This window comes from Scyliorhinus torazame, chromosome 1 (assembly GCF_047496885.1).
Source record: "Scyliorhinus torazame isolate Kashiwa2021f chromosome 1, sScyTor2.1, whole genome shotgun sequence".
NCBI classification, from domain to species: Eukaryota; Metazoa; Chordata; class Chondrichthyes; order Carcharhiniformes; family Scyliorhinidae; genus Scyliorhinus; species Scyliorhinus torazame.
The window spans coordinates 13,341,198-13,365,490 of record NC_092707.1 but is presented as its reverse complement, the minus strand read 5'-3'; the positions used below and the strand labels follow the sequence as shown (position 1 = coordinate 13,365,490).

The window sequence follows — 24,293 nt, the reverse complement described above, 5'->3', positions numbered from 1 at the left end:
CGGGCCTCCTGCCCAGCACTCACCAGTCCGGGCCTCCTGCCCAGCACTCACCAGTCCGGGCCTCCTGCCCAGCACTCACCAGTCCTGGTCCGGGCCTCCTGCCCAGCACCCACCAGTCCGGGTCCGGGCCTCCTGCCCAGCACTCACCAGTCCGGGTCCGGGCCTCCTGCCCAGCACTCACCTGTCCGGGCCTCCTGCCCAGCACCCACCAGTCCGGGTCCGGGCCTCATGCCCAGCAGCCACCTGTCCTGGTCCGGGCCTCATGCCCAGCACCCACCAGTCCGGGCCTCCTGCCCAGCACCCACCAGTCCGGGCCTCCTGCCCAGCACTCACCAGTCCGGGCCTCCTGGCCACCACCCACCAGTCCACCATTGCTACCCATCAACATGAAGGGGAGGGGGGAGCGGGGTGGACCGGTTTAGGGAGGGAATTCCAAAGCTTCGGGCCCAGGCTGCCCGAGGCACGGCTGCCAATGGCAGAGCGATTGAAACCATTCTGAAGGAAGGTCCTCGATCCGAATCGTCAACTCTGCTCATTTCTCCACGGACGCTGACCGGCCTGCTGAGTATTCCCCACATTTTCTGATTGTATTTCAAATTTCCAGCACCCTGACTATTTCGCCTTTGGTTTGGCGAAAAGTAGGGCGAGGCCGGAATTCTGGAGGAGCGCAGGGATAGTGAAGGGCTGTCGGAGGTCACGGGAGGGAGTGACCTGATCACCTTGTACCGGATTCTCAGCTCGTTAATGGCCTAGCAAACGGCAGCGTATTTATTTTCCGAAATGCTGACCACCGCGGTGCCTCACTGTGACTGTGAAAATATTGCTTTAAGGCTCAGGTGGCTAATGATACAGACGCTGGCTTCAGGTCGCGAGAGAGTGCCTCAAGCAGCTGAACACCGTCACGTCTGATAGGTTTTATTGACAGATTGGGACTCGGCCTGCACCAGGAACAATGACGGGGGTGAAATAAATCTGCCTCCAGCAAAGCTCGGAAAATGCAAAATCCTCCCGAGTTCTTTCAGAAGCCCACACGGCAACCAGGACTGACTCAATACGGGGAACGTGCGCAGCCCACTGATCAGCAAATACGCCTCGTTTGGAAAGGCTTCCTCCTGAAAAATGTGCGGTCCCGGTTGGTGCAGATATTCCACACAGTAGGTGCTGGATTTTAAGTGGGGTCCAGCTTGCTTCCCACACAGAGAAATGCAAGGGGTGCTGGGATGAGGAGTATCGAGGGGGTGAGGAGTATCGAGGGTGAGGAGTAGCGAGGGTGAGGAGTATCAAGGGTGAGGAGTAGCGAGGGTGAGGAGTAGCGAGGGTGAGGAGTATCGAGGGTGAGGAGCATTGAGGGTGAGGAGTATTGAGGGTGAGGAGTATCTTGGGTGAGGCGAATCGAGGGTGAGGAGAATCGAGTGACGAGTAACGAGGGTGAGGCATATAGAGATGAGGAGTATCGAGGGTGAGGCATATTGAGGGTGAGGAGAATCGAGGGTGAGGAGAATCAAAGGCGTATCGAGGGTGAGGAGTATCGAGGGTGAGGAGTATCGAGGGTGAGGATCATCGAGGGTGTGGAGTATCGATGGTGTGGAGTATCGAGGGTGAGGATCATCGAGGGTGAGGGTATCGATGGTGTGGAGTATTGGCGGTGAGGCGTGTCGAGTGTGAAGGGAATCGAGGGTGAGGAGAATAGAGTGAGCATTGAGGGTGAGGAGTATCGAGGGTGAGGAGAATCAAAGGCATATTGAGGGTGAGGAGAATCGTGGGTGAGGCATATCAAGGGCGAGGAGTATCGAGGGTGAGGATTATTGAGGGTGAGAGTTATTGAAGGTGAGTAATATCGAGGGTGAGGAATATCAGGGTGAGGAGTATTGCGTGTGAGGAGTATTGAGGGTAAGGAGTATCGAGGGTGAGGAGTATTGAGGGTGAGAATTAATGAGGGTGAGGATTATCGAGGGTGAGGATTATTGAGGGAGAGAAGTATTGAGGGTGAGTAGTATCGAGGGTGAGGAGTATCGAGGGTGAGGAGTATCGAGGGTGAGGAGTATCGAGGGTGAGGAGTATCGAGGGCGAGGAGTATCGAGGGCGAGGATTATCGAGGGTGAGGAGTATTGAGTGTGAGGAGTATTGAGGGTAAAGAGTATCGAGGGTGTGGAGTATTGAGGGTGAGAATTATTGAGGGTGAGGATTATCGAGGGTGAGGATTATTGAGGGTGAGTAGTATTGAGGGTGAGTAGTATCGAGGGTGAGGAGTATCGAGGGTGAGGAGTATCGAGGGTGAGGAGTATCGAGGGCGAGGAGTATCGAGGGTGAGGATTATCGAGGGTGAGGAGTATTGAGTGTGAGGAGTATTGAGGGTAAAGAGTATCGAGGGTGTGGAGTATTGAGGGTGAGAATTATTGAGGGTGAGGATTATCGAGGGTGAGGATTATTGAGGGAGAGAAGTATTGAGGGTGAGTAGTATCGAGGGTGAGGAGTATCAGGGTGAGGATTATCGAGGGTGAGGATTATCGAGGGTGAGGATTATCGAGGGTGAGGATTATCGAGGGTGAGGAGTATCGAGGGTGAGGAGTATCGAGGGTGAGGATTATAGAGGGTGAGGGTATCAATGGTGTGGAGTATTGTGGGTGAGGCATGTCGAGTGTGAGGGGAATCGAGGGTGAGGAGATTCGAGTGAGCATCGAGGGTGAGGAGTATCGAGGGTGAGAGTATTGAGGTTGAGGAGCATCAGGTTGAGGATTATTGAATGTGAGGAGTATTGAGGGTGAGAATATCGTTGTGGGGAGTACCGAGGGTGAGATGTGTGGAGGGTGAGGAGTTTGGAGGGTGAATCATAGAATCATACAATTTACAGTGCAGAAGGAGGTCATTTGGGCCGTATGGCCTGGTTCTGCACTGTAAATTCTATGTTTCTATGATTCACCCTCCAAACCCCTCACCCTCCACACACCTCACCCCCGATACTCCACACCATCGATACCCTCACCCTCGGAGTATCGAGTGTGGGGGTATTGAGGGTGAAGAGTATCAGGGTTAGGAGTATCGAGTGTGAGGAGTATCAGGGTGAGGATTATCGAGGGTGAAGTGAATCGAGGGTGAGGAATATTGAGGGTGAGGAGTATCGAGGGTGAAGTGAATCGAGGGTGAGGAATATTGAGGGTGAGGAGTATCGAGGACATGGGGTGTCGAGGATGAGGAGCATCAAGGGAGAGGAGAATCGAGGCTGAGGAGTATCGAGGGTGAGGGATATCAGGGTGAGGAGTATTATGGGTGTTGACTATCGAGGGTGTGGAGTATTGAGGGTGAGGAGTATCGAGGTTGAGGATTACGGAGGGAGAGAAGTATTGAGGGTGAGGAGTATCGAAGGTGAGGAGTATTGAGAGTGAGGAGTATCGGGGTAAGGCGTATCGAGGGTGAGGAGAATCCAGAGGGTGGGGAGAATCGAGGGAGTATCGAAGGTGAGGGGAATCAAGGGCGAGGTGTATAGAGGGTGTGGTGTATCGAGGACATGGGGTATCGAGGATGAGGAGTATCGAGGGTGAGGATTATGGAGGGTGAGAAGTATTGAGGGTGAGGAGTGTCAGGGTGAGGGGTATTGAGGGTGAGGAGTATCGAGGGTGAGGAGTGTCAGGGTGAGGAGTGTCAGGCTGAGGGGTATTGAGGGTGAGGAGTGTCAGGGTGAGGGGTATTGAGGGTGTGGGGTATTGAGGGTGAGGAGTGTCAGGATGAGGAATGTCAGGGTGAGGAGTGTCAGGGTGTGGGGTATTGAGGGTGAGGAGTATCGAGGGTGAGGAGTGTCAGGGTGAAGGGTATCGAGGGTGAGGAGTGTCAGGCTGAGGGGTATTGAGGGTGTGGGGTATTGAGGGTGAGGAGTGTCAGGGTGAGGAATGTCAGGGTGAGGAGTGTCAGGGTGAGGAGTGTCAGGGTGAGGGGTATTGAGGGTGTGGAGTATCGAGGGTGAGGAGTGTCAGGGTGAGGAGTGTCAGGGTGAGGGGTATCGAGGGTGAGGAGCATTGAGGGTGAGGAATGTCAGGGTGAGGGGTATTGAGGGTGAGGAGTATCGAGGGTGAGGGGTATCGAGTGTGAGGAGTGTCAGGGTGTGGGGTATCGAGGGTGAGGTGTGTCAGGGTGTGGGGTATTGAGGGTGGGGTATCGAGGGTGTGGGGTATCGAGGGTGAGGCGTGTCAGGGTGTGGGGTATTGAGGGTGTGGGGTATTGAGGGTGTGGGGTATCGAGGGTGTGGGGTATCGAGGGTGAGGAGTGTCAGGGTGAGGGGTATTGAGGGTGTGGGGTTTCGAGGGTGTGGGATATCGAGGGTGAGGAGTGTCAGGGTGAGGGGTATTGAGGGTGAGGGGTATTGAGGGTGTGGGGTTTCGAGGGTGTGGGGTATCGAGGGTGAGGAGTGTCAGGGTGAGGGGTATTGAGGGTGAATTGGGACCCGGCTGGCTGGTGGATGGCGAAGATCCCACAGTAACCTATCCCAGAGGAGCAGAGGAACCCTCCTGGTGTTTTGCTCAATATTTACCCCTTAACCAACAGACCGACAGGATGAACCAGCCACACCGGTCAACAGCGAAAAACCCGGTTCAGCGGAGAATTCAGAAGTGTGCTCGATAGAGTTTTTGTCGGGACGGCGTTGACAGGAGGCAGATAAACTCCAGGTGAGGTAGAAACCAGCCAGGATCCAACTGAATACTGGAACAGCCCAGAGGGGCTGAATGGCCTCCTCCTGTTTGTGACAAGAAGCGATCTGTGCGAATGGAATGCATTTGAATAACGGTCTGCTTCAAGACTCTGTATTTTAACCCAGGGGATCTCCATCTGTAAATCAAATTGCAGTTTTATTGTTTGCAATTACTTCCCGGAGCAGCAGGAGCTATGCTGAGTTACCAGCGTTATCATATAATATGCATTAGTTTGACCTTCAGAGGCTGAGAGGACTTAGGAGCGTAAAGTGGGAGGATTCAGCCTGTTTGCTCTGGAAACCCAGTCTATCACATTGATGGCAGGCAGCTCACCAACGCCTGTGTGTTGTACCCGGCAAGACCACATCGAAAGCCACACAATCAAAGGCTGTTTTTATTTTTCTGATCGTGGCTCCGTCACAGTCTGCATTAATTGGTGCCCAGGCGAGTTAAGTTCATTCCTTGCGCGCAAGCCAAGAGACGATCCCTGAAGCGCCGGCTTAAATAGGCCGTTGCCCATAATCCGTCAGAACTCCCAACAGTGAACGCTCCCACCGAAAATCAAAAGAGAGGCCGCCACTTTTTCTCTCCTCTTTCATCCCGACTGCGAGCCTGAGGGGGAACCAATGGATATATTTAGAAAGGCAGGGCTCGTTTATCGTTGGAGCAGCCACACGCATAAAAATGACATCAACAAGTTTATTTCTATGCAAACGCTTTGAAAGGTCTCAGCTGCTGCGGAAGGTTGGGGAGGGTGGACTCCCTGGGGGGGGGAGGGGGGAATTAGCTGACGATCCTGGATTCATCACAAGTCTTCTGGAGTGAAACCTTCACCTCCTGAATGCTCCCGTGAACAAATCTGGGAGATCAAAGACAGATAAATTCTTCCCCTTTATATCCTCGCACAGACTCAGAAGAGCAACAGTCTGGGAATTGACAATCCGCGGATCAAGAGGCCTAGAATTTGATGCCAAGAATGCATGGCATGCCTCATTTGATGAGTTACCAGCAACACCGGGAATGGTGGGTATTATAGTTGCCATTAATTATGGCGAACCAATGGCAGGAGTGTGGGGGTGGGGCAGGGGGCTCAGTGACTAACAGAATCCAGGCAATGCTCCGCCAGTCTGGAACTTCTTTAGGGGTGAACCGTCGAAGGCTGCTGCACACCATCTGAGAAATCTTAATTCTTTACCTGTCAGTCTGGCCTCAATAAAACTCGAGATGGATTTGCAGACATAGCATTAGTTATTTTTATTTGACTTGCAAGTCTGACTTGTTTCTCACAGACACAGAACACAAAACCAGTCTCCTGGACCCCTGGGAAACGAATGAAGAAGGAGACAAAGGGATTTCTGCAAATACATTCAAATGGCATCAAGTTTCACATACACGATTCCCATAGGTCATCCTATACCCCTCCTGACCTGGCCATACATCCTGATTGGCTCACTTCTCATCCCTTCCTCTGGCCTCCTATTACCCAGCATCCTTTTCTCCTCCACTGGACACCCCTGCCCCTTCTGTGCCATGCGTTCTGAAATCCTTTGTCTGTGAACTAACAGAATCAGACCGGCCTATATTTACATTACAATAACTAATATCTCTAAAGTAACTATTTTATACCACATTCGTCACATCCACGCACTGACCTCTCAATGCAGCGCTTCCTTTGTCCAGAGCTCCCTCTGGGGCCATTGTTGTTCGTCTGGGGCCTTTGTTGTTCGTGGTGTATATAGAACATAGAACATAGAACATAGAACATAGAAAATACAGCACAGAACAGGCCCTTCGGCCCACGATGTTGTGCCGAACCTTTGTCCTAGATTAATCATAGATTATCATTGAATTTACAGTGCAGAAGGAGGCCATTCGGCCCTTTGAGTCTGCACCAGCTCTTGGAAAGAGCACCCTACCCAAACTCAACACCTCTACCCAACACCAAGGGCAATTTGGACATTAAGGGCAATTTATCATTAGCCAATTCACCTAACCCGCACATCTTTGGACTGTGGGAGGAAACCGGAGCACCCGGAGGAAACCCACGCAGACACGGGGAGGACGTGCAGACTCCGCACAGACAATGACCCAAGCCGGAATCGAACCTGGGACCATGGATCTGTGAAGCAATTGTGCTATCCACAATGCTACCGTGCTGCCCTTAAGAACAAATAAATCTACACTATATCATTTTCCCGTAATCCATGTACCTATCCAACAGCTGCTTGAAGGTCCCTAATGTTTCCGACTCAACTACTTCCACAGGCAGTGCATTCCATGCCCCCACTACTCTCTGGGTAAAGAACCTACCTCTGATATCCCTCCTATATCTTCCACCTTTCACCTTAAATTTATGTCCCCTTGTAATGGTGTGTTCCACCTGGGGAAAAAGTCTCTGACTGTCTACTCTATCTATTCCCCTGATCATCTTATAAACCTCTATCAAGTATATGAATCATTTTGAAGAAAATGTAGCTGGTCTGATTAGCAAGTTCACAGACGACACAAAAATTGGTGGAGTTGCGGATAGTGAAGAGGATTGTCAGAGGATACAGCAGGATATAAACTGGTTGGAGTCTTGGGCGGAGAAATTGCTGATGGAGTTTAATCCGGACTAGTGTGGAAGGTCCAATGCATTTCAGAATTACACAATAAATGGTAGAACTCTTGTGAGTATGACAAGCAGAGAGATCTGGGCACGCATGTCCACCGATCACTGAATGTTGCAACGCATGTGGATAAGGTGGTCAAGAAGGCATAAGGCATGTTGGCCTTCATCGGTCAGGGCATTGAATATAAAAATTGGCAAGTCATGTTGCAGCTGCACAGGACCTCAGTTAGGTCTCATTTGGAGTAGAGTGTTCAATTCTGGTCACCATACTACCAGAAGGATGCGGATGCTGTGGAGAGGGTACAGAAGCGGTTTACTAGGATGTTGCCTGGTATGGAGGGCATTAGCTTTGAGGAGAGGCTCGATAAACTCGGTCTGTTCTCACTGGAACGACGGAGGTTGAGAGGCGACCTGATAGAGGTCTACAAGATTATGAGTGGCATGGACAGAGTGGATAGTCAGATGCTCTTTCCTAGGTTAGGAGAGTCGAGTACATGGGAACATAGGTTTAAAGTGCCTGGGGAAAAGTTTAGAACAGATTTGCGAGGCAAGTTTTTTTACACAGAGGGGGGCAAATATATGGAACGCGCCGCCTGGGACGGTGGTGAAGCAGGTTCAATAGCGGCATTTAAGGGACATCTATACAGATACATGAATAGGGTGGGAATGGAAAGGACCGGACACTGGAAGTGCAGACGGTTTTAGTTTAGGCAGGTACCATGGTCAGCGCAGGTTTGGAGGGCCGAAGGGCCTGTTCCTCTGCTGTATTGTTCTTTGTTCTTTGTATTTCAGTTTTCACTAACTGTGGCACCCTCAGGGAGCAGCTTTCTCACAGTAGTGGGGCTCCCTCGGTGGGGGCTCCGTCAAGGAGGGGCTCCCCCTCCGCCTTGCTCCCTCCGTGCAGCGCTCCCTCAGTGCAGCGTTCCCTCGGTGCAGTGTTCCCTCGGTGTAGTGCTCCCTCGGTGCAGTGTTCCCTTAGTGTAGTGCTCCCTCGGTGCAGCGCTCCCTCGGTGCAGCGCTCCCTCGGTGCAGTGTTCCCTCACTGTAGTGCTCCCTCGGTGCAGCACTCCCTCGGTGCAGCATTCCCTCGGTGCAGTGTACCCGCAGTGTAGTGCTCCCTCGGTGCAGCGCTCCCTCAGTGCAGCGCTCCCTTGATGCAGCGTTCCCTCGGTGTAATGCTCCCTCGGTGCAGCACTCCCTCAATGCAGCATTCCCTCAGTGTAGTGCTCCCTCGGTGCAGCACTCCCTCAATGCAGCGCTCCCTCGGTGCAGCGCTCCCTCGGTGCAGCGCTCCCTCGGTGCAGCGTTCCCTCGATGTAGTGCTCCCTCGGTGCAGCACTCCCTCGATGCAGTGTTCCCTCGGTGCAGCGCTCCCTCGGTGCAGCGCTCCCTCGGTGCAGCGCTCCCTCGGTGCAGCGCTCCCTCGGTGCAGTGCTCCCTCGGTGCAGCACTCCCTCGATGCAGCACTCCCTCGATGCAGTGTTCCCTCGGTGTAGTGCTCCCTCAGTGCAGTGCTCCCTCGTGCTCTCTCGGTACTACGCTCCCTCGGTGCAGCGTTCCCTCGGTGCAGTGTTCCCTCGGTGTAGTGCTCCCTCATTGCAGTGCTCCCTCATTGCAGTGCTCCCTCATTGCAGTGCTCCCTCGTACTCCCTCGGTGCAGCGCTCCCTCGGTGCAGTGTTCCCTCGCTCTAGTGCTCTCTCAGTGCAGTGCTCCCTCGTGCTTGCCCAGTGCAGCACTCCTTCGGTGCAGCGCTCCCTCGGTGCAGTGCTCCCTCGGTGCAGCGCCCGTGCAGCGCTCCCTCGGTGCAGCGCTCCCTCGGTGCAGCGTTCCCTCGGTGCAGCGCTCCCTCAGTACAGCGCCCGTGCCGTGTTCCCTCGGTGCAGCGCTCCCTCGGTGCAGCGTTCCCTCGGTGCAGCGCTCCCTCGGTGCAGTGCTCCCTCAGTACAGTGCCCGTGCAGTGCTCCCACGGTGCAGCGCTCCCGCGGTGCAGCGTTCCCTCGGTGCAGCGCTCCCTCCATGCAGTGCTCCCTCGTGCTCCCTCGGTGCAGCGCTCCCTCGGTGCAGTGCTCCCTCCATGCAGTGCTCCCTCGTGCTCCCTCGGTGCAGCGTTCCCTCGGTGCAGCGCTCCCTCAGTACAGCGCCCGTGCCGTGTTCCCTCGGTGCAGCGCTCCCTCGGTGCAGCGTTCCCTCGGTGCAGCGCTCCCTCGGTGCAGTGCTCCCTCAGTACAGTGCCCGTGCAGTGCTCCCACGGTGCAGCGCTCCCGCGGTGCAGCGTTCCCTCGGTGCAGCGCTCCCTCCATGCAGTGCTCCCTCGTGCTCCCTCGGTGCAGCGTTCCCTCGGTGCAGCGCTCCCTCGGTGTTGCGCTCCCTCAGTGCAGTGCTCCCTCGTGCTCCCTTGGTGCAGTGCTCCCTCGATGCAGTGTTCCCTCCATGCAGTGCTCCCTCGGTGCCGCGCCCCCTCGTTGCCGCGCCCCCGCGGTGCAGTGTTCCCTCGGTGCAGCGCTCCCTCCATGCAGTGCTCCCTCGTGCTCCCGCGGTGCAGCGCTCCCTCGGTGCAGTGCTCCCTCCATGCAGTGCTCCCTCGTGCTCCCTCGGTGCCGCGCCCCCTCGTTGCCGCGCCCCCGCGGTGCAGCGCCGGAATGCCGTATGAAATTCGCTGTCCCGATTCTCAGACTGATTCCAGGTTTTCTCACTTGGACCCCTGCCAGCTTCCAGTGACCCTCAGCTGACACAATCAGGAGGGGATTTCTTGCAGGCCCTCGTCCTGAGGGCATGTCAGGGTGTGGTAGGGGGTGAGAGCCGGGGAGGGAGGATGGGGGGCGAGGGCTGGTGGCGATGGCCGGGGGTGGGGTGCTGAGGGGCTCGGTTAGTTTAAGGTTAAGCCGTTACTGTGAGCTATGTCGCCCAATAATAAAGCTCCTCAGGGATTGGGCTGCTGATGGAGAAAGTTCAGTCTTCCGCTCTGTCAATGCTGCTGCATTTCAGAGAATGTTCCTGTGGGTGGGGAACCATTAACACGATTATACCGCTCGGGCGAGATAGCACAGGGCAGGAGCAGCTGGGCCCAATGGCCTGGATCTCTGCTGGAAAGACTAATGTGCAAAGTAACAGCGAGAGAAATTCCTGAGAAAAGAAACATTCAGAATAACCATTAACGACAGTAATTAATAATGTGTGACCGTATCAATTAATGATTGAATGTTTGAGTAATGACCGCCATCAGTGACTGACAAATTTGCAGCAAACAGTGATTGCCCTCACACTGGTCTCTGGGTGAGAAAGGTTGTGGCGAGCTATTAAGGGCAGGAGGGGGGTTCAGTGTGTGCCTTTGGCTTTGGGGAGCTGGATCGAATGGAATGCACGGGAATACGAAACTCTCTCTCGCGGGTGGAGGTCCGCCCTCTGTTCGAGGTAACTGTGGAAACCTGCCTGGAATTGTAATTTTGTCCCGAACGATCTGTTATTGTATGAGATTGAAGAACGGGATGAAGCCCCTTCCTCATATTTGAGGGGCTACTCCTCAAGGCTTGGTTCAATTTCAATCCCCATCGATTGTCACACACGTCCCTGCGAATGAATTTTAAAAAATTTGCTAAGTTTCAATTGAAGTTTGTGTTTTAACGACTGTCCCTTTAAGGGGTTGTTAATTGGTTAATTTGGTTATTTCTTCTTGTTTATTTAAAAGGGAATAAAGAGAAGCTTGCCCCATCCCATGGTTCAATGTTCAGGAAGCAACTCCTGCATCATTAGTCACACTTACTCGATATCACACACAGACACACAGGCTGAGTGAGCTGTAACAGGCTGAGTGAGCTGTAACACAGGCTGAGTGAGCTGTAACAGGCTGAGTGAGCTGTAACAGGCTGAGTGAGCTGTAATACAGGTTGAGTGATCTGTAACAACCAGCACGGGACACACGGTGTGGGCGTGATTGTTTCCCCCCTGCTCTGGAGGAGTACGAGCTCCCCCGCTAGGGGCGGGGTAGCTTACCCGTACTGGTATAAAAGTCGGCCACTCTGGAACCGACAGAGAAGAGAGTGAGTGAGTGTGAGAGAGTGTGAGAGAGAGCGTGAGAGAGTGATGATATGTTGGGTGTTCTGGATCACAAACAGGTCACCAACACTGGAAGTGGTGCAACTCTATTTTGTTGTAAGGTTAACTATATTAACATACTTGAACTGTGGGTAAATGCAATACCAGCTTTAACTGTTGACCCTTGCCTAGTCCTAACCAGGTGATGCACTCAGCACATGGTGAATGTCTGTGTTGCAGGCTGTGAGCTCTGTGCTCCGAGCTGGCTGCTACTAGAATGAGCGGGAACTCTCCTGTCCCCTGTCTTCATAGTGCGTGTGCTCTCACTGGTGATTGGCTGCAGTGTTGTGTATGCTGATTGGTCCCACTGCATATCAAAGAACAACGAACAATGAACAAAGAAAATTACAGCACAGGAACAGGCCCTTCGGCCCTCCAAGCCCGTGCCGACCATGCTGCCCTACTAAACTAAAATCTTCTACACTTCCTGGGTCCGTATCCCTCTATTCCCATCCTATTCGTGTATTTGTCAAGATGCCACTTAAATGTCACTATCGTCCCTGCTTCCACCACCTCCTCCGGTAGCGAGTTCCAGGCACCCACTACCCTCTGTGTAAAAAACTTGCCTCGTACATCTCCTCTAAACCATGCCCCACGCACCTTAAACCTATGCCCCCTAGTAATTGACCCCTCTACCCTGGGGAAAAGCCTCTGACTATCCACTCTGTCTATGCCCCTCATAATTTTGTATACCTCTATCAGGTCTCCCCTCAACCTCCGTCGTTCCAGTGAGAACAAACCGAGTTTATTCAACCGCTCCTCATAGCTAATGACCTCCATACCAGGCAACATTCTGGTAAATCTCTTCTGCACCCTCTCTAAAGCCTCCACATCCTTCTGGTAGTGTGGCGACCAGAATTAAACACTATACTCCAAGTGTGGCCTAACTAAGGTTCTATACAGCTGCAACATGACTTGCCAATTCTTATACTCAATGCCCCGGCCAATGAAGGCAAGCATGCCGTATGCCTTCTTGACTACCTTCTCCACCTGTGTTGCCCCTTTCAGTGACCTGTGGACCTGTACACCTAGATCTCTCTGACTTTCAATACTCTTGAGGGTTCTACCATTCACTGTATATTCCCGACCTGCATTAGACCTTCCAAAATGCATTACCTCACATTTGTCCGGATTAAACTCCATCTGTCATCTCTCCGCCCAAGTCTCCAAACAATCTAAATCCTGCTGTATCCTCTGACAGCCCTCATCGCTATCTGCAATTCCACCAACCTTTGTGTCGTCTGCAAACTTACCAATCAGACCAGTTACATTTTCCTCCAAATCATTTATATATACTACAGAGAGCAAAGGTCCCAGCACCGATCCCTGTGGAACACCACTAGTCACAGCCCTCCAATTAGAAAAGCATCCTTCCATTGCTACTCTCTGCCTTCTATGACCTAGCCAGTTCTGTATCCCCTTGCCAGCTCACCCCTGATCCCATGTGACTTCACCTTTTGTACTAGTCTACCATGAGGGACCTTGTCAAAGGCCTGACTGAAGTCCATATAGACAACATCCACTGCCCTACCTGCATCAATCACAACCTCCTCTTCTTAAGTCTTATTGAATTCTTTGAGGAGGTGACCAAGCATGTGGATGAAGGTAAAGCAGTGGATGTAGTGTACATGGATTTTAGTAAGGCATTTCATAAGGTTCCCCATGGTAGGCTTCTGCAGAAAGTAAGGAGGCATGGGATAGTGGGAAATTTGGCCAGTTGGATAACGAACTGGCTAACTGATAGAAGTCAGAGAGTGGTGGTGGATGGCAAATATTCAGCCTGGATCCCAGTTACCAGTGGCGTACCGCAGGGATCAGTTCTGGGTCCTCTGCTGTTTGTGATTTTCATTAATGACTTGGATGAGGGAGTTGAAGGGTGGGACAGTAAATTTGCAGACGATACGAAGATTGGTGGAGTTGTGGATAGTAAGGAGGGCTGTTGTCGGCTGCAAAGAGACATAGATAGGATGCAGAGCTGGGTTGAGAAGTGGCAGATGCAGTTTAACCCTGAAAAGTGTGAGGTTGTCCATTTTGGAAGGACAAATATGAATGCGGAATACAGGGTTAACGGTAGAGTTCTTGGCAATGTGGAGGAGCAGAGAGATCTTGGGGTCTATGTTCATACATCTTTGAAAGTTGCCACTCAAGTGGATAGAGCTGTGAAGAAGGCCTATTGTGTGCTCGCGTTCATTAACAGAGGGATTGAATTTAAGAGCCGTGAGATGATGATGCAGCTGTACAAAACTTTGGTACGGCCACATTTGGAGTACTGTGTACAGTTCTGGTCGCCTCATTTTAGGAAGGATGTGGAAGCTTTGGAAAAGGTGCAAAGAAGATTTACCAGGATGTTGCCTGGAATGGAGAGTAGGTCTGACAAGGAAAGGTTGAGGGTGCTAGGCCTTTTTTCATTAGAATGGAGAAGGATGAGGGGCGACTTGATAGAGGTTTATAAGATGATCAGGGGAATAGATAGAGTAGACAGTCAGAGACTTTTTCCCCGGGTGGAACAAACCATTACAAGGGGACATAAATTGAAGGTGAAAGGTGGAAGATATAGGAGGGATATCAGAGGTAGGTTCTTTACCCAGAGAGTAGTGGGGGCATGGAATGCACTGCCTGTGGAAGTAGTTGAGTTGGAAACATTAGGGACCTTCAAGCAGCTATTGGATAGGTACATGGATTACGGTAAAATGATATAGTGTAGATTTATTTGTTCTTAAGGGCAGCACGGTAGCATTGTGGATAGCACAATTGCTTCACAGCTCCAGGGTCCCAAGTTCGATTCCGGCTTGGATCACTGTCTGTGCGGAGTCTGCACATCCTCCCCGTGTCTGCGTGGGTTTCCTCCGGGTGCTCCGGTTTCCTCCCACAGTCCAAAGATGTGCAGGTTAGGTGGATTGGCCATGATAAATTGCCCTTAGTGTCCAAAATTGCCCTTGGTGTTGGGTGGAGGTGTTGAGTTTGGGTAGGGTGCTCTTTCCAAGAGCCGGTGCAGACTCAAAGGGCCGAGTGGCCTCCTTCTGCACTGTAAATTCAATGATAATCTATGATTAATCTAGGACAAAGGTTCGGCACAACATCGTGGGCCAAAGGTCCTGTTCTGTGCTGTATTTTCTATGTTCTATGTTCTACGTTCACAAAACCATGCTGCCTCTCACTAATACGTCCATTTGCTTCCAAATGTGAGTAGATCCTGTCTCGAAGAATTCTCTCCAGTAATTTCCCTACCATTGACGTAAGGCTCACCGGCCTGTAGTTCCCTGGATTATCCTTGCTACCCTTCTTAAACAGAGGAACAACATTGGCTATTCTCCAGTCCTCCGGGACATCACCTGAAGACAGTGAGGATCCAAAGATTTCTGTCAAGGCCTCAGCAATTTCCTCTCTAGCCTCCTTCAGTATTCTGGGGTAGATCCCATCAGGCCCTGGGGACTTATCTACCGTAATATTTTTCAAGATGCCCAACACCTCGTCTTTTTGGATCTCAATGTGACCCAGGCTATCTACACACCCTTCTCCAACTCAACGTCTACCAATTCTTTCTCTTTGGTGAATACTGATGCAAAGTATTCATTTAGTACCTCGCCCATTTCCTCTGGCACTACACATAGATTCCCTTGCCTATCCTTCAGTGGTCCAACCCTTTCCCTGGCTACCCTCTTGCTTTTTCTGTACGTGTAAAAAGCCTTGGGATTTTCCTTAGCCCTATTTGCTAATGACTTTACGTGACCCCTTCTAGCCCTCCTGACTCCTTGCTTAAGTTCCTTCCTACTTTCATACATAAGAACATAAGAACTAGGAGCAGGAGTAGGCCATCTGGCCCCTCGAGCCTGCTCCACCATTCAATGAGATCATGGCTGATCTTTTGTGGACTCAGCTCCACTTTCCGGCCCGAACACCATAACCCTTAATCCCTTTATTCTTCAAAAAACTATCTATCTTTACCTTAAAAACATTTAATGAAGGAGCCTCTACTGCTTCGCTGGGCAAGGAATTCCATAGATTCACAACCCTTTGGGTGAAGAAGTTCCTCCTAAACTCAGTCCTAAATCTACTTCCCCTTATTTTGAGGCTATGCCCCCTAGTTCTGCTTTCACCCGCCAGTGGAAATAACCTGCCCGCATCTATCCTATCTATTCCCTTCATAATCTTATATGTTTCTATAAGATCCCCCCTCATCCTTCTAAATTCCAACGAGTACAGTCCCAGTCTACTCAACCTCTCCTCGTAATCCAACCCCTTCAGCTCTGGGATTAACCTAGTGAATCTCCTCTGCACACCCTCCAGTGCCAGTACGTCCTTTCTCAAGTAAGGAGACCAAAACTGAACACAATACTCCAGGTGTGGCCTCACTAACACCTTATACAATTGCAGCAGAACCTCCCTAGTCTTAATCTCCATCCCTCTAGCAATGAAGGCCAAAATTCCATTTCCCTTCTTAATCACCTGTTGCACCTGAAAACCAACTTTTTGCGACTCATGCACTAGCACGCCCAGGTCTCTCTGCACAGCAGCATGTTTTAATATTTTATCATTTAAATAATAATCCCTTTTGCTGTTATTCCTACCAAAATGGATAACCTCACATTTGTCAACATTGTATTCCATCTGCCAGACCCTAGCCCATTCACTTAGCCTTTCCAAATCCCTCTGCAGACTTCCAGTATCCTCTGCACTTTTTGCTTTACCACTTATCTTAGTGTCGTCTGCAAACTTGGACACATTGCCCTTGGTCCCCAACTCCAAATCATCTATGTAAATTGTGAACAGTTGTGGGCCCAACACTGATCCCTGAGGGACACCACTAGCTACTGATTGCCAACCAGAGAAACACCCATTAATCCCCACTCTTTCCTTTCTATTAATTAACCAATCCTCTGTCCATGCTACTACTTTCCCCTTAATGCCATGCATCTTTATCTTATGCAACAACCTTTTGTGTGGCACCTTGTCAAAGGCTTTCTGGAAATCCAGATATACCACATCCATTGGCTCCCCGTTATCTACCGCACTGTTAATGTCCTCAAAAAATTCCACTAAATTAGTTAGGCACGACCTGCCCTTTATGAACCCATGCTGCGTCTGCCCAATGGGACAATTTCCATCCAGATGCCTCGCTATTTCTTCCTTGATGATAGATTCCAGCATCTTCCCTACTACCGAAGTTAAGGTCACTGGCCTATAATTACCCGCTTTCTGCCTACCTCCTTTTTTAAACAGTGGTGTCACGTGTGCTAATTTCCAATCCACCGGGACCACTCCAGAGTCTAGTGAATTTTGGTAAATTATCACTAGTGCATTTGAAATTTCCCTAGCCATCTCTTTTAGCACTCTGGGATGCATTCCATCAGGTCCAGGAGACTTGTCTACCTTTAGCCCCATTAGCTTGCCCATCACTACCTCCTTGGTGATAACAATCCTTTCAAGGTCCTCACCTGTCATAGCCTCATTTCCATCAGTCACTGGCATGTTATTTGTGTCTTCCACTGTGAAGACCGACCCAAAAAACCTGTTCAGTTCCTCAGCCATTTCCTCATCTCCCGTTATTAAATCTCCCTTCTCATCCTCCTTATATTCCACACAGGCTTCGTCTGTTCCCAGCCTTTTAGCTCTGACAAATGCCTCCTTTTTCTTTTTGATGAGGCCTACAATATCTGTCGTTATCCAAGGTTCCCGAAAATTGCCGTATTTATCCTTCTTCCTCACATGAACATGCCGGTCCTGAATTCCTTTCAACTGAGACTTGAAAGCCTCCCACATGTCAGATGTTGATTTACCCTCAAACATCCGCCCCCAATCTAGGTTCTTCAGTTCCTGCCTAATATTGTTATAATTAGCCTTCCCCCAATTTAGCACATTCACCCTAGGACCACTCTTATCATTGTCCACTAGCACTTTAAAACTTACTGAATTGGGGTCACTGTTCCCGAAATGCTCCCCTACTGAAACGTCTACCACCTGGCCGGGCTCATTCCCCAATACCAGGTCCAGTACAGCCCCTTCCCTAGTTGGACTATCTACATATTGTTTTAAGAAGCCCTCCTGGATGCTCCTTACAAACTCTGCCCCGTCTAAGCCCCTGGCACTAAGTGAGTCCCAGTCAATATTGGGGAAGTTGAAGTCTCCCATCACAACAACCCTGTTGTTTTTACTCTTTTCCAAATTCTGTCTACCTGTCTGCTCCTCTATCTCCCGCTGGCTGTTGGGAGGCCTGTAGTAAACCCCCAACATTGTGACTGCACCCTTCTTATTCCTGATCTCTACCATATAGCCTCACTGCCCACTGAGGTGTCCTCCCGTAGTACAGCTGTGATATTCTCCCTAACCAGTAGCGCAACTCCGCCACCCCTTTTACATCCCCCTCTATCCCGCCTGAAACATCTAAATCCAGGAATGTTTAGCTGCCAATCCTGCCCTTCCCTCAACCAGGTCTCTGTAATGGCAACAACATCATAGTTCCAAGTACTAATCCAAGCTCTTAGTTCATCTGCCTTACCCGTAATACTTCTTGCATTAAAACATATGCACTTCAGGCCACCAGACCCGCTGTGTTCAGCAACTTCTCCATGTCTGCTCTGCCTCAGAGCCACACCGTCCCTATTCCCTAGTTCTCCCTCAATGCTATCACCTTCTGACCTATTGCTCCCGTGCCCACCCCCTGCCATACTAGTTTAAACCCTCCCGTGTGACACTAGCAAACCTCACGGCCAGGATATTTATGCCTCTCCAGTTTAGATGCAACCCGTCCTTCTTATGTAGGTCACACCTGCCCCGGAAGAGCTCCCAGTGGTCCAGATAACGGAAACCCTCCCTCATACACCAACTGTTTAGCCACGTGTTTAGCTGCTCTATCTTCCTATTTCTAGCCTCACTGGCACGTGGCACAGGGAGTAATCCCGAGATTACAACCCTAGAGGTCCTGTCTTTTAACTTTCTGCCTAGCTCCCTGAACTCCTGCTGCAGGACCTCATGCCCCTTCCTGTCTATGTCGTTAGTACCAATATGTACAATGACCTCTGCCTGTTTGCTCTCCCCCTTCAGGATGCCCTCTACCCGTTCGGTGACATCCTGGACCCTGGCACCAGGGAGGCAACATACCATCCTGGAGTCTCTTTCACATCCACAGAAGCGCCTATCTGTGCCCCTGACTATAGAGTCCCCTATGACTATTGCTCTTCTGCGCTTTGACCCTCCCTTCTGAACATCAGAGCCAGCTGTGGTGCCACTGCTCTGGCTGCTGCTGTTTTCCCCTGATAGGCTATCCCCCCCGACAGTATCCAAATGGGTATACCTGTTCGAGAGGAGGACAACCACAGGGGATTCCTGCAATGACTGCCCGCCCTTTCTGGTGGTCACCCATTTCTCTGCCTGCACCTTGGGTGTGACCACATTTATATAACTCCTATCTATGACGCTTTCCGCCACCTGCATGCTCCTAAGTGCACCCAATTGCTGCTCCAACCGAACCTTGCGGTCTGTGAGGAGCTCCAGTTGGGTGCACTTTCTGCAGATGAAGCCACCCGGGTCACTGGAAGCCTCCTGGACCTGCCACATCTCACAGTCAGAGCACTGCACCCCTCTAACTGACATTGCATCAATTAATTAGTAAATTAAATTTAAAATGAAAAAAAAAAAGTTACTGTTAACAATATGTTTCCAAGCACTAGATTTCTACTATAAATGTGAAAGCTAAATACAGTACTCTCCGATCTCTGGCTTAGATACCCCTCTAAATTATAATTAAGTAATTATGTTTAACTAGGTTACCAATGCTTAATTTTTTCAATTTAGTGTAGATTCCCAACCAGCCAATCAGGTCACAGCTTTTCTGTGATGTCACTTCGGTTTCCCCCCTCCCACACACACAATTTGAAAAGGTAATAAAAGTAAAAATGAGTAAAAAGCACTTACTTACCTTCCGAGGGTCTCAGATGTTCTCAGGTTCTCTCCCTGCTGATTAGAATTTACAGGCCAGAAGAAAGAGAGAGAACAAAACAGTAGGGACAAAGCACCTTCTCCCAGTCTGTACCGAATTACCTCACTGCACCAAATTACCAAGTTTCAAATTCCCAATCTGGATGTGTCTTACTCCCTCAGGCTGTGTCTCTTTGACCTGCGCAACGCTTACTGAGTGCACTTTCTGGCTGTCTTTTATACAGACTTTAGCTGACCAGGATGACTCACACTACTTAAACTTCAAAGAGAAGAATACAATGTGTACCTTTGTGCCCCTAAACAGGCCTCAGGTGATTGCCAGATAACTGCCTCTCAGCAATTAGGGTGGGAGCAGCTTCGGCCAATCAGACACTAATCTACACACTGTACTTTTGACTGAAAAACAGCAGAATTAGACTTACCACTTACCTTTCCTGATTACCTCACTGCACCAAATTACCAAGTTCCAAATTCCCACTCTGGATGTGTCTCACTCTGGCTGTGTTTCTTTGACCTGCGCAACGCTTACTGAGTACACTTTCTGTCTGTCTTTTGTACAGACTTTAGCTGACCAGGATGACTCACACTACTTAAACTTCAAAGAGAAGAATACAATGTGTACCTTTGTGCCCCTAAACCGGCCTCAGGTGACTGCCAGATAACTGCCTCTCAGCAATTAGGGTGGGGGCAGCTTCAGCCAATCAAACACTAATCTACACACTGCACTTTTGACTGAAAAACAGCAGAATTAGACTTACCACTTACCTTTCCTGATTACCTCACTGCACCAAATTACCAAGTTCCAAATTCCCACTCTGGATGTGTCTCACTCAGGCTGTGTCTCTTGATGTTCATCAGTGTGTGTGTGAGTGTCTGCACCATAATATACTGGTGTATATTATGACAAGTGAGAGAGAGAGAGTGAGACAGTGAGAGAGAGAGAGAAAGAGAGAGCACAAGGGAGAGAGAGAGCGAGAGAGAGGGCGAGAGAGAGAGAGTGAGAGAGAGAGAGTGAGAGAGAGTGAGAGCGAGCGAGAGTGAGAGCGAGAGAGCGAGAGAGAGTGTGAGAGCGAGAGAGAGTGTGAGAGAATGAGAGTGAGAGTGGGAGTGGGAGAGAGTGAGAGGGAGGGAGAGAGTGAGAGGGAGAGAGTGAGAGGGAGAGAGTGAGAGGGAGAGAGTGAGAGAGCGAGAGTGAGAGAGCGAGAGTGTGAGAGTGTGAGAGTGTGAGAGAGAGAGAGAGAGGGAGAGCGAGTACCCAGTGAGGTTCTCATGTAGATAATTGTTGTAAAATAAAAGTTGTTTACTTTTGCTTACATTGGACTCCCTGAGCCTTATTAATATAATACACTCACACACACACACACTCACACACACACTCACGCTCACACACACACACTCACTCACACTCAGACGCACACACTCAGACGCACACACTCAGACACACACACTCAGACACACACTCACAAACACACTCAGACACACACATACATATACACTCACTCAGACACATGCACACATACACACACTGGCACACACACATACACTCACTCAGACACGCACACCCACAGATACACACTCACTCAGACACACACATATACACTCACTCAGACACACGCACACACACCCACCCAGACACACACACACTCAGACACACTCACTTAGACACACACGTACATATACACTCACTCAGACACGCACACCCACAGATACACACCCACCCAGACACACACACCCACTCACACACACTCACACTTACACACACACTCTCACACACACACACTCAGACACACACACATATACTCACTCAGACACACCCACACACACTCACTCAGACACACATACACACTCACTCAGACACACCCACACACACTCAGACACACACACACACTCACTCAGAGACATTCACACACACATATACACACACTCAGACACACACTCAGACACACACACACACACACTCACTCAGACAGATGCACACGCTCACACACACTGAGGCACACACAGATACACTCACTCAGACATGCACACCCACAGATACACACCCACCCAGACACACACCCACTCACACACACTCACACTCACACACACACTCTCACACACACACACTCAGACACACACACATATACTCACTCAGACACACCCACACACACTCAGACACACACATACACACTCACTCAGACACACATACACACTCACTCAGACACACCCACACACACTCAGATACACACTCACTCAGACACACATACACACTCACTCAGACACACCCACACACACTCAGATACACACACACACTCACTCAGAGACATTCACACACTCAGACACACACACATATACACACACTCAGACACACACACACACAGACACACACATATACACTCACTCAGACACATGCACACGCTCACACACACTGAGACACACACAGATACACTCACTCAGACATGCACACCCACAGATACACACCCACCCAGACACACACACCCACTCACACTCACACACACACTCTCACACACACACACTCAGACACACACACATATACTCACTCAGACACACCCACACACACTCAGACACACACATACACACTCACTCAGACACACATACACACTCACTCAGACACACCCACACACACTCAGACACACACACACACTCACTCAGAGACATTCACACACTCAGACACACACACATATACACTCACTCAGACACATGCACACGCTCACACACACTGAGGCACACACAGATACACTCACTCAGACATGCACACCCACAGATACACACTCACTCAGACACACATACACACTCACCCAGACACACGCACATATACTCACTCAGACACACATACACACTCACCCAGACACACGCACATATACTCACTCAGACACACACATACACACTCACTCAGAGACACACACACACTCACTCAGAGACATTCACACACACTCAGACACACACACATATATACTCACTCAGACACACGCTCACACTGTGTGGACTGCACTTGATGCAGTGATGCGAGAAGCAGACCTCTAACACTGTAGAAGATCCAACATGGTTTTATTGAACGATAGAACTAACATACATCTTTAACTGTGGGTCAACACTATACTGAACTGACTGGAGACCTTGTACTAGCCTGACCAGACTAACTAGCTACCGCTTGGTGTTTGCACTGTGCTAGCTCGTGGACTCTGACTGTCTCAGTGGCTGGGTCCAGCGAGCGGGAAACCTAGTGCCCTCTGGCTTTATAGTGGTGGTGTCCTGTCTGGTGATTGGCTGCACTGTGATGTGCGCTTACTGGTCATCCTGTGTGTCAATCACTGTCTGTCTGCATCTCATTATATACATGCGTGGATATTATGACAACACTCACTTAGACACACTCACACACACTCACTCACTCAGACACACACATATACACTCACTCAGACACATGCACACACTCACACACACTGAGGCACACACAGATACACTCACTCAGACATGCACACCCACAGATACACACTCACTCAGACACACATACACACTCACCCAGACGCACATACACACTCACCCATACACACGCACACACACATAGACACTCAGACACACACACACACATATACACTCACTCAGACACATGCACACACTCACACACACTGAGGCACACACAGATACACTCACTCAGACATGCACACCCACAGATACACACTCACTCAGACACACATACACACACTCAGAGTGTCTCTGGAGCGATGCCATTAACAGACTCTCTCTCTCTCTCTGAAGGTGCCAGCACGGGTTCCACCCATTCTCACCAGGATATTATTTCCATGTCAGACGCACAGAACTATCACCTTGTGTGCAAAGATTATGAATGACAAGCTGATATCCTGCCAGACAATCGGAGGACAAAGACAGCAAAGCTCTTTGACATTTTGTGCTTGTAATGTAACAAACGATGGGCGCAAATCACAGATGGCAGAAGCGGCTGACAGAGAGAGAGAGGGGATGAGAGGGGAGCTGACAGGTTCACAGAATGCATATGAAGAATCATTGCTGTCGACCAGAGCTGGATGACAAATTAATTCTGCACAATTTATGAGTGAAAATAATGGCAGGTTTGAGCCTCAGGCTGCAGGAGGGAGGCATGGTGTGTGTTATAGTTTGTTGGTGCTGTGAAGATCACAGTCAACAGCAACAGAGGAGAAACATCACAGGCTCATTATTCTGGAAGGTTTGTAATGGGGACAGACAACCGCCTCCTGTATGTAAAGAATGCTTTTTGTGGGCGGCACGGTGGCACAGTGGTTAGCACTGCTGCCTCACAGTTCCAGGGTCCCGGGATCGAATCCCGACTTGGGTCACTGTCTGTGCGGAGTCTGCACGTCCTCCCCGTGTGTGCGTGGGTTTCCTCCGGGTGCTCCGGTTTCCTCCCACAGTCCAAAGATGTGCAGGTTAGGTGGATTGGCCGTGCTAAATTGCCCTTGGTGTCCAAAGGGTTGGGTGCCGGGTTATAATAATGATCTTTATTGTCCCAAGTCAGCTTACATTAACTCTGCAATGAAGTTACTGTGAAAAGCCCCTAGTCGCCACATTCCGGCGCCTGTTCGGGTACACAGAGGGAGAATTCAGAATGTCCAATTCTCCTAACAGCACGTGTTTCGGGACTTGTGGGAGGAAACCGGAGCACCCGGAGGAAACCCACGCAGACACGGGGAGAACGTGCAGACTCCGCACAGACAGTGACCCAAGCCGGGAATTGAACCTGGGACCCTGGCGCTGTGAAGCAACAGTGCGAACCACTATGCTATTGTGTTACCTACGGGTTACGAGGATGGGATGGAGGCATGGGCTTCGGTAGGATGCTCTTTCCAAGGGCCGGTGCAGACTCGATGGGCCGAATGGTCTCCATCTGCACTGTAAATTCTATGATTGCTTTTTCATATCAACTCACCAATTGTGTCACTGAAATAAAGGCCGATGGTTGTGTCAGAAAGCC

General features: G+C 50.4%; 1 long non-coding RNA gene across 2 annotated transcripts; it reads left to right on the top strand.

Annotated features, from left to right (window-relative positions):
- Positions 1-608: 608 nt before the first annotated feature.
- On the top strand, positions 609-24,293 carry LOC140429312 (uncharacterized). Of its 2 annotated transcripts, XR_011949035.1 has the most exons (4): positions 609-1,154; positions 4,537-4,658; positions 5,591-5,705; positions 23,081-24,293. It is a non-coding gene; the product is annotated as an uncharacterized lncRNA (long non-coding RNA). The 2 variants fall into 2 exon arrangements; XR_011949034.1 differs by lacking the exon at positions 23,081-24,293 and having other exon boundaries at positions 5,591-5,899.